Source organism: Oryx dammah, unplaced genomic scaffold, assembly GCF_014754425.2.
Source record: "Oryx dammah isolate SB20612 unplaced genomic scaffold, SCBI_Odam_1.1 HiC_scaffold_23, whole genome shotgun sequence".
NCBI lineage: Eukaryota > Metazoa > Chordata > Mammalia > Artiodactyla > Bovidae > Oryx > Oryx dammah.
Window position 1 is genome coordinate 25136709 of NW_024070207.1, and position 14900 is coordinate 25151608.

The following is a 14900-nucleotide window of genomic DNA, read 5'->3' on the forward strand; positions in this document are numbered from 1 at the left end:
TTGAAACTTTGAAAATTTGGTAGAGTCTTACACATACAACCTCAACACGTGTGCACACCTCCCCACCTCCAATCTCACTGAATCCCCAGGCACAGAGCTCCTGCGTGGCTCCAAGTCTTGCTAAAGAGTCTTAGCCAAGAGTCAGTCCTCTGTTCCTCTCTGTCCTGGGAAGCTTATTTCTTCTCTGTGGCCCCTACAGCCTCTTTCTGCTCTAACTAGGTCAGCTTAGCCTCCGTCCTGCCTCTGTTCTCATCTCCCTGTCTGTCTGCTGCCTCTCCATCTGGGGCTTCCTCCCTTCAAGCAAGAAGAGGTTTGCTATCTGGCCCAGGGCAGTGGTCCCTAACCATTTTGGCATCAGGGACCAGTTTCGTGGAAGACAGTTTTTCCAAGAATGGGGGTGGAGAAGCAGGAGGGTGGGGATGGTTTCAGGATGATTCAAGCGCATTACATTGATTGTACATTTTATTTCTATTAATATTATTATTACATCAGCTCCACCCCAGATCATCTGGCATTAGAATCTGGGAGGTTGGGGACCCCTGCCAGACGGGGAGTCTGCAGAGACTACCGCGGGAAGGGGATGTGATGGAAGGAGGAGCCGGGCTCAGCCAGTGCCTCTCAGCTGCAGCAGCCCCCTACCTGAGCCTTTTTGAAAGAGTCCCCTAGTAGAGAAGAGAAAAGAACTTTTTAAAAAAGAAATCACAGAATTCTAGATTCTGAGAGCTACATACAGAGAGAGCCAGGTGCACGGTACCTCTGGAGCCCCAGAGAAAAATCTAAAAATATAGTCCTTTCTTCCTTTGATCCCTGTGAGCCAAACACAACAGTTCTGAAGGATAATAGCATCAAAGGATCACTTGGTTGCAGGGACCCTTAGGAGGTTCCTGAAGAATTATGGAGTGTGGGGGGGAATACATCCCTTAGGTTTAATTAATTTTTCGGTGACTGGCTCATTTGAATGATCTAAATATGGCACGTCTATATTTTTTCCTCCATTATATAACTTTTTAATTTTATTTTTTGCTCTACAGAAGGAACCCAAGGAGGACACAAAGCAATGCATTTTTAGCTTTTTACCCCCTGCATCTCTAGTGACACACTGGGTCTATCTTTCTGCTAACGCCTCTGGCCCTTAGGGTGTCTGAAGAGAGGCATCATCAGAGCAGCCAATCCACCCACAGGATTTGGTTCAGTCTAATCCTAAATGGATGACTCATCTTTGTCTTTTTCATTTTTACCCTTTTTCCGACATTTTAATTTTTTAATTTAGTTTTATTGAGACGTAAGTGACATATAGCACTGTATAAGTTTAAGGTATACAGCATAATGATTTGATTTACATACATCATGAAGTGGTTATCACAATAACTCTAGTAAACATCTATCATCTCACATATGTACAAAATTACAGAAATACAAACAAAATTTCCCTTGTGATGAGAATTCAGGATTTACTCTCTTAACTTTCATATATAACATACAGCCATGTTAATTACATTGATCATGCTATATATAAATTACATCCTTTGTATTTATTTACCTTAGAACTAGAGCCTTATTCATCTTTTTATCCTCAGTGTCCCACATGGTATCTGGACTTTAGAAAGGGTCCCACTCCCGCTCCCAATGGCTCATCTTCCTTCAATGGCCATCTCCCCCATCCCACTCTGTCATGCTCACTGGACTCCAGTCCATGGTAAACAACATCCCTTACTCCCATAAGCAACTGTGTCACAAAAACGCTTCCTTCTAAAAAAAAAAAAAAAACTGCTTCCTTCTGAGGGACACCTGGCTCCCCTTCAAAGATTTTGCTTCCTTCATATCCTTATCAACTGGAAATGTCTACATCCCTCACACCCCAAGGCAGCTTTTTTGCAGCCCATTTTTCCTGGCTTACTATGATCTGCTAAAAAACCCAGCTCCAATATATTCTACCCCTCTTTCTCATGACTGTTTATCTTTTACTTTTCAGGGTAGGAATTCCTTTTTATCATTTGGCCATGCCACATGGCATGTGGGATCTTATTCCCTGACCAGGGATCAAACCCATTACCCCTGCAATGGAAGCTGGGAGTCTTAACCACTGGACCACCAGGGAAGTCCCTTTAGGGTAAGAATTCCTTAGCCTGGGGTCCACAGACCTTGAAGAGGTCTATGGATAGAATCCATAGGATCCATGAACTTCAATAGGAAGAAACACATCTTTTTCACTAAGCTGTAACTGAAGTTTAGAGTTTCTTCAGGTACAAAAGTAGGTAATGCAAAGGAAACCATAAACAAGACAAAAAGACAAATCCTCACAACAGGAGAAAATAATTGCAAACAACCCGATCAAAAGACGGGCAGATGACCTAAACAGACATTTCTCCAAAGAAGATATACAGATGGCCAATAAACACATGAAAAAATGCTTAATACAGCACATTCTTAGAGAAATGCAAGTCAAAACTGTAATGAGTTATCACCTCACATGAGTCAGAATCATCAAGAAATCTACAAACAAATGCTGGAGAGGATGTGGAGAGAAGGGAACGTTCTTGCACAGCTGGTGGCAATGTAAATTGATACAGCCATTATGGAGAACAGTATGGAGATTTCTTAAAAAAAAGAAACGGAACTGTCAAACGGCCCAGCACTCCCACTACTGGGCATATACCCTGAGAAAACCATAATTCAAAAGACACATGTACCCCAGTGTTCATTGCAGGACTATTTATGGTAGCTAGGATATGGAAGCAACCTAGATGTCCAGAGACAGATGAATGGATAAAGAAGTTGTGATACATATACACACAATAGAATATTACTCAGCCATAAAAAGGAACAAACTTGAGTCAGTTCTACTGAGGTGGATGAACCTAGAGCCTGTTATACAGAGTGAAGTAATTCAGAAAAAGAAAAACAAATACCATATATTAATGCACACGTATGGAATCTAGAAAAATGGTACTGATGAACCTATTTGCAGGGCTGGAATAGAGACGCAGACATAGAGAAAGGACTTGTAGACACAGTGGGGGAAGGAGAGGGTGGGACAAACTGAAAGAGTAGCATTAAAACATATATATTACATGTGTAACACAGATAACTAGTGGGAAGTGGCTGTATGATGCAGGGAATTCATCCCGGAGCTCTGTGACAACCTAGAAGGGTAGGAGTGGGTGAGGGTGGGAGGGAGGCTCAAGAGGGAGGGGACATATGTATACTTATGGCTGATTCATGCTGCTATATGGTAGAAACCAATACAACATTGTAAGTCAATTATATTCCAATTAAAAATTGTTTAAAAACCACACTGAGATATCACCTCACACCTATTAGTATGGCTACTATCAAGAAGACAAGAGAAAAAAGAAAAGAAGACAATTTTTATCCATTGATCTGTTGTTCAATACTTGATTGTTTCCATATCTTGGCTGTTGTGAATGGTGCCACAATGGACACAGGAGTGCAGATATCTCTTGAATATCCCGTTTTCATTTCTTTTGCAATATGTACTCAGAGGCAAGACTGCTGGATCATATAGTAGTTCTATTTTTTATTTTTAAAATTGTTTTCCATGATGGCTGAGTCACCAGCAGTGCACAGGTATTCCTTTTTCTTTATCTTTGCTAACGCTTGATTTCTTTTCTTGGAAACAATATAAGGTATGTATCCACAGATGAATGGATAAAAAAGATGTGTCCAGTAAAGTAATTATACTCCAATAAAAAAATAAAAGTCATTCCAGCAAAAAACAAAGTAGGTAACAGTCTACAGTAACTTCAGCAGTGCCTGTGATTTCATAACCAATAGAAATTACCAATATTTTTTGTTTCCTATAATTGTTGCAAATATCTCAAAATAGCATTTATAATCATGACCTCTAAATTATAATAGTTATTAGACCTGCATATAGCTATTGTTATTTCAGAGATTAGCAGAGAAGGACACAGATTACTATATCACAATTTTAAAGTATTTTGGTAACTGTATTTTTTTGGTGGGCTTCCCTAGTAGCTCAGCTGGTAAAGAATCCACCTGGAATGCAGGAGACCGTGGTTCGATTCCTGGGTCAGGAGGATCCCTGGAGAAGGGATAGGCAAGCCACTCCAGTATTCTTCGGCTTCCCTGGTGGCTCAGCTGGTAAAGAATCCGCCTGCAATGTGGGAGACCTGGGTTTGACCCCTGGGTTGGGAAGATCCCTTGGATAAGGGATAGGCTACCCATTCCACTATTCTGGCCTGGAGAATTCCATGGACTGTAGAGTTGATATATTTTAGGTAAGTTATTCTGAGACCAGAGGCCTCACTGGTTTCAGGGGCCAATAGCACAAACAAGCCCAGTCTAGACACTATTTCTTATTCATTTCAGATGGTGATATGCATTATGAAGACAATTAAATAGGACAATGGATAAAAAGTGATTGAGGGCTCAGCAACTTTAAATACAGTGATCAGGGAAGGCTTCTCTGAGGATGTGGCGCTTGAGCTTCAAGGATGCAAATGACAGTCATAAGAGAATGTGGGAAAAGAGCATTCCAAGCAGAAGGAAAACAAATGCAATGGTCTTGAGGCGGAAACAAGCTTGACAAATTTGAGCAAGAGAATTAGGGAATGAGGAAGCGCAATATACTGTTCACAATTGCCAAAGGTGGAAGTGAAGTGAAGTGAAGTGAAGTCGCTCAGTCATGTCCGACTCTTTGCGACCTGGGATTCTCCAGGCAAGAGTACTGGAGTGGGTTGCCATTTCCTTCTCCAGGGGATCTTCCCGACCCAGGGATCGAACCCAGGTCTCCCGCATTGCAGGCAGACGCTTTAACCTCTGAGCCACCAGGGAAGCCAAAGGTGAAAACAACTCAAAAGTCCATCAACTGATAAAATGTGGAATATCATACAATGGAATATTACTCAGCCATGAGTAATATTACTTTTCAGCCATGAAAAGGAAGAAAATTCAGGTACATGCTGCCACATGGATGAACCTTGAAAACATTATGCTAAGTGAAAGAAGCTAATCTCAAAAGGACAAATAGTATATGATTTCACTTCTATGAAGTACTGCTGCTGCTGTTACTCGCTCAGTAGAGTCCAACTCCTTGCAACCCCATGGACTGCAGCCGCCAGGCTCCTTTGACTAGTCTATGAGGTACTAGAATAGTCAAATTCACAGAGACAGGAAAGAGAATAATAACTGGGAGCTGAGAGGAAAGGGTAATGGGAAGTTATTGTTTAATGTGTTTCCTTTGAGGATGATGAAAATGTTTGGGAACTAAACAGAGGTAGTGATTGCACAACACTGTGAATTTATTAGATGCCACTAAATTTGTTCACTTTAAAATAGTTAATTTTATGTTATGTGACTTTCACTTCAAGAAATACAAAAATAATAAGAGATAAAGCAAGTGAGGTAATGGAGACAGATCACATAAGGTCTTGTGGGTAAGATTATAGTAAGAGTTTTGTTTTTTCTTACTGTGAATAGGGTCTTCTGTTCCATACTGCTTTCTAATTGGTTGTTGTCAGATAAGAAGTCTATGACTTTCTGCATATTTATTTTGAAATTAGCTACCTTGTCTTTAAGTTGATTATATTGGATTTTGTAAATAAAGATATTACAGAAAAGTAAGAGTTTTATCTTTCAGTTGTTTTCTTTCTTGATAATGTTAACCAGTCCCTTCTTGAAACACTGTCTTTTGGCTTCACTGCCACCATTAGCTCCTACCTCTATAAGAACTCTTCTTTCTCACTCACCTTAGCTTCAATTCTTGGCCTGTCTCTGAGGTTCCATTCTGGACCATCTTTTGTGGTCACTCTGCACATCACAGGCACGTTAGCCCTGGGTGGTCCCGTTCACTGTCATGTCCTCAGTTACCACTGGCTCCTATCACACTTCGTAGATACCCAGAAGTCACCCCAGTCTCCCTCTCCCACATGCCAGCCCTCTGTGCAAACAGAGCTATCAGAAGCTCCCCTGCTGGAAACCCAGAAGACCTGGTCACAGACATCATACTCAAACAGTACCATGTCAGGCATCAAAGCCAAGATATCACAAGGTCTGGTCTCCTTGAACAGCGCTCAGAGTGACAACACCTCATTTACTCCATCCTTCCAATCACCTCTTTCCTCTATGCTCATTGCTATTCTGCTCTCTCCTCGTGGACTCACTATCCCTCCAAACTATGTCCATGGACTCACTATCCCTCCAAACTATGTCCACTGTGCCCTCTGAAACTCCTGAACCATGGTGAACAAAAGTGCCAGCACTAGCATCATCGGAAGGCTTGTTAGAAATGGAGACTCTCCAGTCTCTGACCCAGACCCACAGGATCAGAATCTATATCTCATTAAGAGCCACAGTGGCTCATATGCTACTTTAAAGTCTGAGAAGTAGCATATGCCATCTTCCTCTTCATAGCACCTGCCTATCTCTTCATGCTACTTGAAATCTAATTCTCTCCTGAGGACCCCACTGCCTAGCAGCCCCCTTCTGTGTAGGCTCCTCATTCTCCCACAACCTATGTACGCTGGGCTCAGTGCGGTGGGCATCCAGGCAGACGCTGAGCACTTCTAGACCATTACTCCTCTACCTCTGTAAAACAACACTCTCCATTTGAGACCAGTTCCATCCTCTTCTAGAGGTGCCTGACCCAGTCTTTCTTCCTGTTCTGGGTAACAATGTGCTTGTGGACAAGCCATCAGCCTTCAGCCTCTTTATTCCTTGATGGCCTCAACTTCCCCAACCTCCAGACCCTTCTACTTCAGCCACCTCCACACCAGACCATTTGCCAGGCCAGCCTCACCCAAGATAGCCTCTAACACTCCACTCTCTGACCACTGCCACACATCTTTCCAGCTCTCCTATGGCTCTGATGGGCCTAAACTTGATCCTTCACCTCATAGAATCCTCTGGTACCTTGGTCTCTCCATTATCTTACAGGCTATCAGCCCCTTATGGCCTCATCTTCTTCTTGGCCTGGGCTGACCTCCTAATCAATGGCCCCAAACACTCTTTCATCAACTCCTCTCCCATTGCACCCTCCTTGCCTGGCTGAACTGCTGGACTGGATACATTTCAGTATTTTCCCTCTGCTCCTAGACCACTGCCACTGAAGTTGACTAGAAGCAATCACAAAACGTGAGGTCTTGGCACCCAAATTCCTGGCCTCCAACCTCACATACGCCTTTAAAACAATATGACATCCCTTTGCTTAGGCTCAATTGGCTCCTTCCCACTGCTTTCATTGACCAGGCCAAATTGTCCCCACTTTCCTCAAGCTCCGAAAGTCATCTGTGACCCTTCCCTCTCACAGGACCGTGTCACCTTCTACTTTATTAGCACAATCAAGGTCACCAGGCTCATACTACCCCAACCTGCCTCACTCCCTTGCCTTCTCTGTACCCTCTAGCCTCTGAGGACAAAGCATCCCTCATTCTGTTCAAGGTCCATCAGCCCCTGTGCACTTGATCTCATTCCTTTCAGGCTCTTTGGAGAACCTTCTATCTATCAGCTCCAGCTTACGTCTTCCCTCGTCTCAAAAAAACAAAAAAGATCTTTCCTTAGCCAGTCCTCCTCAACCACACATTTCTCTCCAACTACGGCCCTGTGTCTTCTCTTTCCTTACCAGTCAAGTCTCTCTTTTGCACCTACTACAGGGCCTGACATATAATAGGCGCCTTCTAAACATATTTAGTGCATGGATAAAGATGTTTTTTGAAAGAACAATCTACTCATTTATTTTTTACTTCATCTTCATTCCTCAACACATTGTAGACTGGTTTCCACCCTCACCAGCATCCTAGTTAACACACTCAATGGATACTTTGGGGATTTTTGTTGTCGTTCAAAGTTAGTTGATTTATGTTGTGTTCGTTTCAAGTGTACAGCAAAATGAATCAGTTATGTATACATATGCATGCATGCGTGCTAAGTCACTTCAGTTGGGTCTGACTCTTTGCAACCCTGTGGACTGCAGCCCGCCAGGCTCCTCTGTCCATGGGATTCTCCAGGTAAGAATACTGGAGTGGGCTGCCATGTCCTTCCCCAGGGGATCTTCTCTACCCAGGGATCGAACCCACATCTCCTGCACTTCCTGCACCGGCAGGCAGGTTCTTTACCATTTAGCGCCACCTGGGAAGCCATATATAGATATATCTATAGATACAGATACCCGGATGCTGGGAGGGACTGGGGGCAGGAGGAAAAGGGGACGACAGAGGATGAGATGGCTGGATGGAATCACCGCCTCGATGGACGTGAGTCTGAGTGAACTCCGGGAGTTGGTCACGGACAGGGAGGCCTGGTGTGCTGCGATTCATGGGGTCGCAAAGAGTCGGACATGATTGCGTGACTGAACTGACTGATAGATACAGATATATCTTCTTTTTAAGATCGTTTCCATTATAGATTATAACAAGATATTGAATATAGTTTCCTGTGCTATACAGTAGGTCCTTGTTTATTTTATATAGTGTATATGTTAATCCCAAACTCCTAATTTATACTTCTTTGATACCATAAATTTGTTTTATATGTCTGTGAATTGGATATTTTTAGCTTTTTAAATCTTATTTATTTATTTTGGCTGTGCAGGGTCTTCATTGCTGTGTGGACTCTTTTCTAGTTGTGGAGAACAGAGGGCTACTCTCTAGTTGCGGTCCTCAAGCTTTCTCATTGTGGTGGCTTCTCTTGTTGCAGAGCACAGGCTCAGCAGTTGTAGTGCACAGGCTTACTTGCCCCAAGGCATGTGAGATCTTCCCTGATCAGGGATCGAATGGCATCTCCTGCATTGGCAGGCAGATTCTTTACCACTGAGTCACCAGGGAAGCCGCTACTTTAAGTTTTAAACCATGAAAAGTTAAGAGGTGTTTATTTTCCCCATCAATGTATATATTATATTGATTCATCATTCATTCAACAAATGTATACTGAATACCCACTATAAGACAGCTGGCTACCTTGTACTCATCTTGCAAAACTTGAAAACTTAGCCCAGTCATTCCTGATCACCTCCTCTCCCCTTTCTGCAGCCTCCAAACTATATACTCCCACCACCAGGCTTGATTGCCTGTTCCCACAGTCCTTCTCCACACATCTCTGTTACTGTACTTACCATATTATGTAGAATTTGTGCATATATATTTGCCCCTTCTACTAAACTGTGAGTTCCTTAATTAGAGATTATGCCTTATTTCTTAGTATTCCTGGCCCTTCACACTGTACCTGGCACACAGTGGTGGTTTAGTCGCTAAGTCGTGTCCAGCTCTTGCAATCCCATGGATTGTAGCCCACCAGACTCCTCGTCCATGGGATTCCCCAAGCAAAAATACTGGAATGGGTTGCCATCTCCTTCTCAAGGCAATACAGTAGGCAGTCAGAATTTTATAACCTGAACTAGATCCCCCGTGTCAACTGGTTACTATGTCTTATGGATTCTTTCTCTTACATTGGCCTCTTCCTATCTATCCTCGAAGTTTCTGCTCCTGTTCAAGCCCTTTTCATCACTTCCATCCTCATAAAATTCACCCATGACCTCCCTGCCTCCCTCTGGATGCTGCTTTATCTTTTTCCCAGCTCAGAAAAGCTTTTTAATGGAGCAGTCTACACTCACTGTATCTGCTTCCTTTGAAATTTTTTCAATTAAAAAAAATTATTCATAATCATGCAAGCAATACGTGTACTTAATCTACTATTCTCAGAGGTAACTACTATTTTTAGTTTGATTATTCATACAGACTTTTTTCTATGTCTCTATAAACAGAGAGAGGGGCAGGGAGGGAAGGAGAGGGGGAGAAAGGGAGAAATGTTTGTTTTATTGGGAAAGGGTACTCCTGCCTGGAAAATCCCATGGACAGAGGAGCCTGGAAGGCTGTAGTCCATGGGGTCACTAAGGGTCCTCTAAGGACTGAGCAACTTCACTTTCACTTTTCACTTTCACGCATTGGAGAAGGAAATGGCAACCCACTCCAGTGTTCTTGCCTGGAGAATCCCAGGGATGGGGGAGCCTTGTGGGCTGCCATCTATGGCGTCACACAGAGTCGGACACGACTGAAGTGACTTAGCAGCAGCAGCAGCAGCAGCAGATTTATACAAATGGCATCATAATCTGTGTATTATTCTTCAACTTCTTGTTTTCACTTAGCAACCTGTTTATGTGAGTATGTATAGATTTAACTCGTTCTTTTATATGGCCAAGTACAGGTCCATGGTATGGCAGTACTATAGCTCATTTAGTTGCCCTCTTGGTGGAAATTCAGACTACTTAAAATTTTTTCTCATTCCATAACCAATTGTACAGTTTATTTCAGAATAAACTGTGGAAAATTCTAAAAGAGATGGGACTACCAGATGACTTGACCTGCCTCTTGAGAAACCTATATGCAGGTTGGGAAGCAACAGTTAGAACTGGACATGGAACAACAGACTGGTTCCAAATAGGAAAAGGAGTACATCAAGGCTGTATATTGTCACCCTGCTTATTTAACTTATATGCAGAGTACATCATGAGAAACACTGGGCTGAAAGAAGCACAAGCTGGAATCAAGATTGCTGGGAGAAATATCAGTAACCTCAGATATGCAGATGACACCCCCCTTATGGCAGAAAGTGAAGAGGAACTAAAAAGCCTCTTGATGAAAGTGAAAGAGGAGAGTGAAAAAGTTGGCTTAAAGCTCAACATTCAGAAAACGAAGATCATGGCATCTGGTCCCATCACTTCATGGGAAATAGATGGGGAAACAGTGTCAGACTTTATTTTGGGGGGCTCCAAAATCACTGCAGATGGTGACTGCAGCCATGAAATTAAAAGACACTTACTCTTTGGAAGGAAAGTTATGACCAACCTAGATAATATATTCAAAAGCAGAGACATTACTTTGCCGACTAAGGCCCGTCTAGTCAAGGCTATGGTTTTTCCAGTGGTCATGTATGGATGTGAGAGTTGGGCTGTGAAGAAAGTTGAGCGCCAAGGAATTGATGCTTTTGAACTGTGGTGTTGGAGAAGACTCTTGAGAGTCCCTTGGACTGCAAGGAGATCCAACCAGTCCATTCTGAAGATCAGTCCTGGGTGTTCTTTGGAAGGAATGATGCTAAAGCTGAAACTCCAGTACTTTGGCTACCTCATGAGAAGAGTTGACTCATTGGAAAAGACTCTGATGCTGGGAGGGATTGGGGGCAGGAGGAGAAGGGGCAACAGGATGGCTGGATGGCGTCACTGACTTGATGGATATGAGTTTGAGTGAACTCCGGGAGATGGTGATGGACAGGGAGGCCTGGCGTGCTGTGATTCATGGGGTCACAAAGAGTTGGACACGACTGAGCAGCTGAACTGAACCAATGATACAGTGAACATCCTTTCTGTGGGCCTTTTACAAACATGTGCAATCATTTCTCTAAGCTGTATACCTAAAGATGGACCTGCTGGATCAAAAGATACTCACATTTCTTTTCTTTTTTTTTTTTCATTTTTTGTTTTGTTTGGAAACAAGAGTTCTTTTAGAGTGAAATGTTTTAATGGTTAAATAATTCATTTTGAGACTTAAAAACTTGATATGTACTGAATTTAATTTTTTTTTCTGCTCTGGGTCCTCGTTGCTGCATGTGCTTTTCTGTAGTTGTGGAGAGCGGGGGTTACCCTCTAGCTGGGCTTCTCATTGCAGTGGCTTCTCTTGTTGCGGAGCACAGGCTCTAGGGTGTGTGGGCTTCAGTAGTTGCAGCTCTCAGGCCCTAGAGCACAGGCTCAATGGTTGTGGCCCACAGGCTTAGGTGCTCTGCAGCATGTGGGATCTTCCTGACCCAGGGATCAAACCCGTGTCTCCTGCATTGGCAGGCAGATTCTTTACCACTGAGCCACAAGGGAAGCCCTGATACCTATTGATATTGATGATTGTATTAGTCAGGGCTCTCCAGAGAAACAAAATCAATAGGATGTATATTTATATATAGAGAGAGATTTATTTTAAGGAATTAGTTTATCACATTTAAAATTTTATAGATACTGTCAAATATACCCTTTACAAAATCTGTATCACTTTATACTCCCAGCAGGATGAATGAAATTAGCTGGTATTAATGGATATTGTATTTTTATGTTTTATTTTTGCAACTCTGATAGATGAAAAAAATACTTCTTGTTTCATTTCACATTTCCCTGATCACTGAAGAAGTTGAATGACCATCATTTTATATATTGATGGTCCATTTACATTTCCCCTTCTGTCAACTACTTGTTTCTCCCTGAATTGCAGAAGCTCTTTTTACATTTTAGAAAAACACTTTGTCTGCTATATGAAAAAGTGAAAGAGAAAGTCACTCAGTCGTGTTCGACTCTGCAATCCCATGGACTATAGCCCGCCAGGCTCCTCTGTCCATGGAATTCTCCAGGCCAGAATACTGGAGTAGGTAGCTGTTCCCTTCTCCAGGGGCTCTTCCCAACCCAGAGATCGATGTCTGCTATATTGGTTCCAAATATTTTCTCCCCAACTGTAGTTTGGTTTTGCTTTTGCTTATAATATCTTTCAATAGACTATTGACTGAAAAACTGCACAACCTAAAAGCTGAGAATTATGTTTTATTTGGTGGACAAAACTGAAGACTTAAGCCTAGAAGACACCTTCTCAGCTCTAAGGGACTGCTCCGAAGAGGTAACAGAGGAGACAAGATATCCAGCAGGTTTTGCAACAAAATCCAGGTAGTCAGGCCATCAAAAGACTACTGCTAGTTAAAGAAAACCAGACATCTCAAGTTAATGAGTACAGTGCTTTTCTATGTATGGGAAGAGGCAAGAGTCTGGCGGGGCTCATTGAAATCATGCCTTTGATAGGCATCTTCACTGTCCAGGGCTAGTATTCTGCTTTTCTCCATCCATCCTGAGTCCCCATGGAATGCACTGCTGTGGGTGGCCTCAGTAGACGCTGCCTTGATGTAACATCCTTTGTTTATTGATAAGGCAGGAGACATTTTTCATCCACAGACAAAGGTTTTGTTTTGCTTAATTTTTAACGAATTTAAATGTGTCAGTCTTCTCTGACTTCTGGACTTTGCATCACAACTAGAAAGGCCTTCTCTATCCTCCAAAATTACAAAAATATTCTCCTATGTTTTCTCTTCATATTTTTAGAAATTGTTTTTAATCCAGCTGGAATCTATTTTGGGGACTGGTACTTGTGTGGGAGGGTCTCGTTTTATTTTTTCCTGATGGATGACCTATTTCCCCAGCACATTTTCTTGAATAGTCCATTCTTTTCCCTGCTAATGACAAATGCTAAATTCTCACAGAAACAGGAATTTGATCTTGGACTCATTTTTCTGTTCAATTGGTCCTTTTGCTAGGCTGATGCCTGTATTTCCTTATCTCCCATTCACTCATGGCAAACTAGTTTCACCCACAACACCCCTAGAATTACTATTCTTCAGTTCAGTTCAGTCGCTCAGTCCTGTCCGACTCTGCGACCCCATGAATTACAGCAGGCCAGGCCTCCCTGTCCATCACCATCTCCCGGAGTTCACTCAGACTCACGTCCATCGAGTCCGTGATGCCATCCAGCCATCTCATCCTCTGTCATCCCCTTCTCCTCCTGCCCCCAATCCCTCCCAGCATCAGGGTCTTTTCCAATGAGTCAACTCTTCACATGAGGTGGCCAAAGTACTGGAGTTTCAGCTTTAGCATCAGTCCTTCCAAAGAACACCCAGGGCTGATCTCCTTCAGAATGGACTGGTTGGATCTCCTTGCAGTCCAAGGGACTCTCAAGAGTCTTCTCCAACACCACAGTTCAAAAGCATCAATGTTTCAGTGCTCAGCTTTCTTCACAGTCCAACTCTCACATCCATACACGACCACTGGAAAAACCATAGCCTTGACTAGATGGACCTTAGTCGGCAAAGTAATGTCTCTGCTTTTGAATATGCTATCTAGGTTGGTCATAACTTTTCTTCCAAGGAGTAAGCGTCTTTTAATTTCATGGCTGCAGTCACCATCTGCAGTGATTCTGGAGCCCCCCAAAATAAAGTCTGACACTGTTTCCACTGTTTCCCCATCTATTTCCCATGAAGTGATGAGACCAGATGCCATGATCTTCATTTTCTGAATGTTGAGCTTTAAGCCAACTTTTTCACTCTCCTCTTTCACTTTCATCAAGAGGTTTTTTAGTTCCTCTTCACTTTCTGCCATAAGGATGGTGTCATCTGCATATCTGAGGTTATTGATATTTCTCCCAGCACTCTTGATTCCAGCTTATGCTTCTTCCAGCCCAGCGTTTCTCATGCTGTACTCTGCATAGAAGTTAAATAAGCAGGGTGACAATATACAGCCTTGACATACTCCTTTCCCTATTTGGAACCAGTCTGTTGTTCCATGTCCAGTTCTAACTGTTGCTTCCTGACCTGCATACAGATTTCTCAAGAGGCAGGTTAGGTGGTCTGGTATTCCCATCTCTCTCAGAATTTTCCACAGTTTATTGTGATCCACAGAGTCAAAGGCTTTGGCATAGTCAATAAAGCAGAAATAGATGTGTTTCTGGAACTCTCTTGCTTTTTCCATGATCCAGCGGATGTTGGCAATTTGATCTCTGGTTCCTCTGCCTTTTCTAAAACCAGCTTGAACATCTGGAAGTTCACAGTTCACGTATTGTTGAAGCCTGGCTTGGAGAATTTTGAGCATTACTTTTAGTGTATTTATTAATGACCTCCATTCATGTTGCCAAACCTAATGCATATTTTTCCTTTTTTTTGGCCACACCAAACAGTTACGTGGGATCTTTAGTTCCCCGACCAAGGATGGAACTTGTTGCCTTTGCAGTGGAAGCTCAGAGTCTTAACCAGTGGACCACCAGGGAAGTCCCAATATTTTTCAGCTTTTGTCTTCCTGGACACTATTTATCATATCCTCCCATATGCTACATGATACAACTCTCCCTTGATTCTTC

The 14900-nt window shown here is 42.7% G+C and overlaps 1 protein-coding gene across 5 annotated transcripts in view; it reads right to left on the bottom strand.

The window, feature by feature from the left end:
* The window catches only part of SEPTIN6 (septin 6), a 76535-nt gene that overhangs the window by 31469 nt on the left and 30166 nt on the right, over positions 1-14900 (bottom strand). The gene's annotated exons all lie outside the window — the stretch shown is intronic.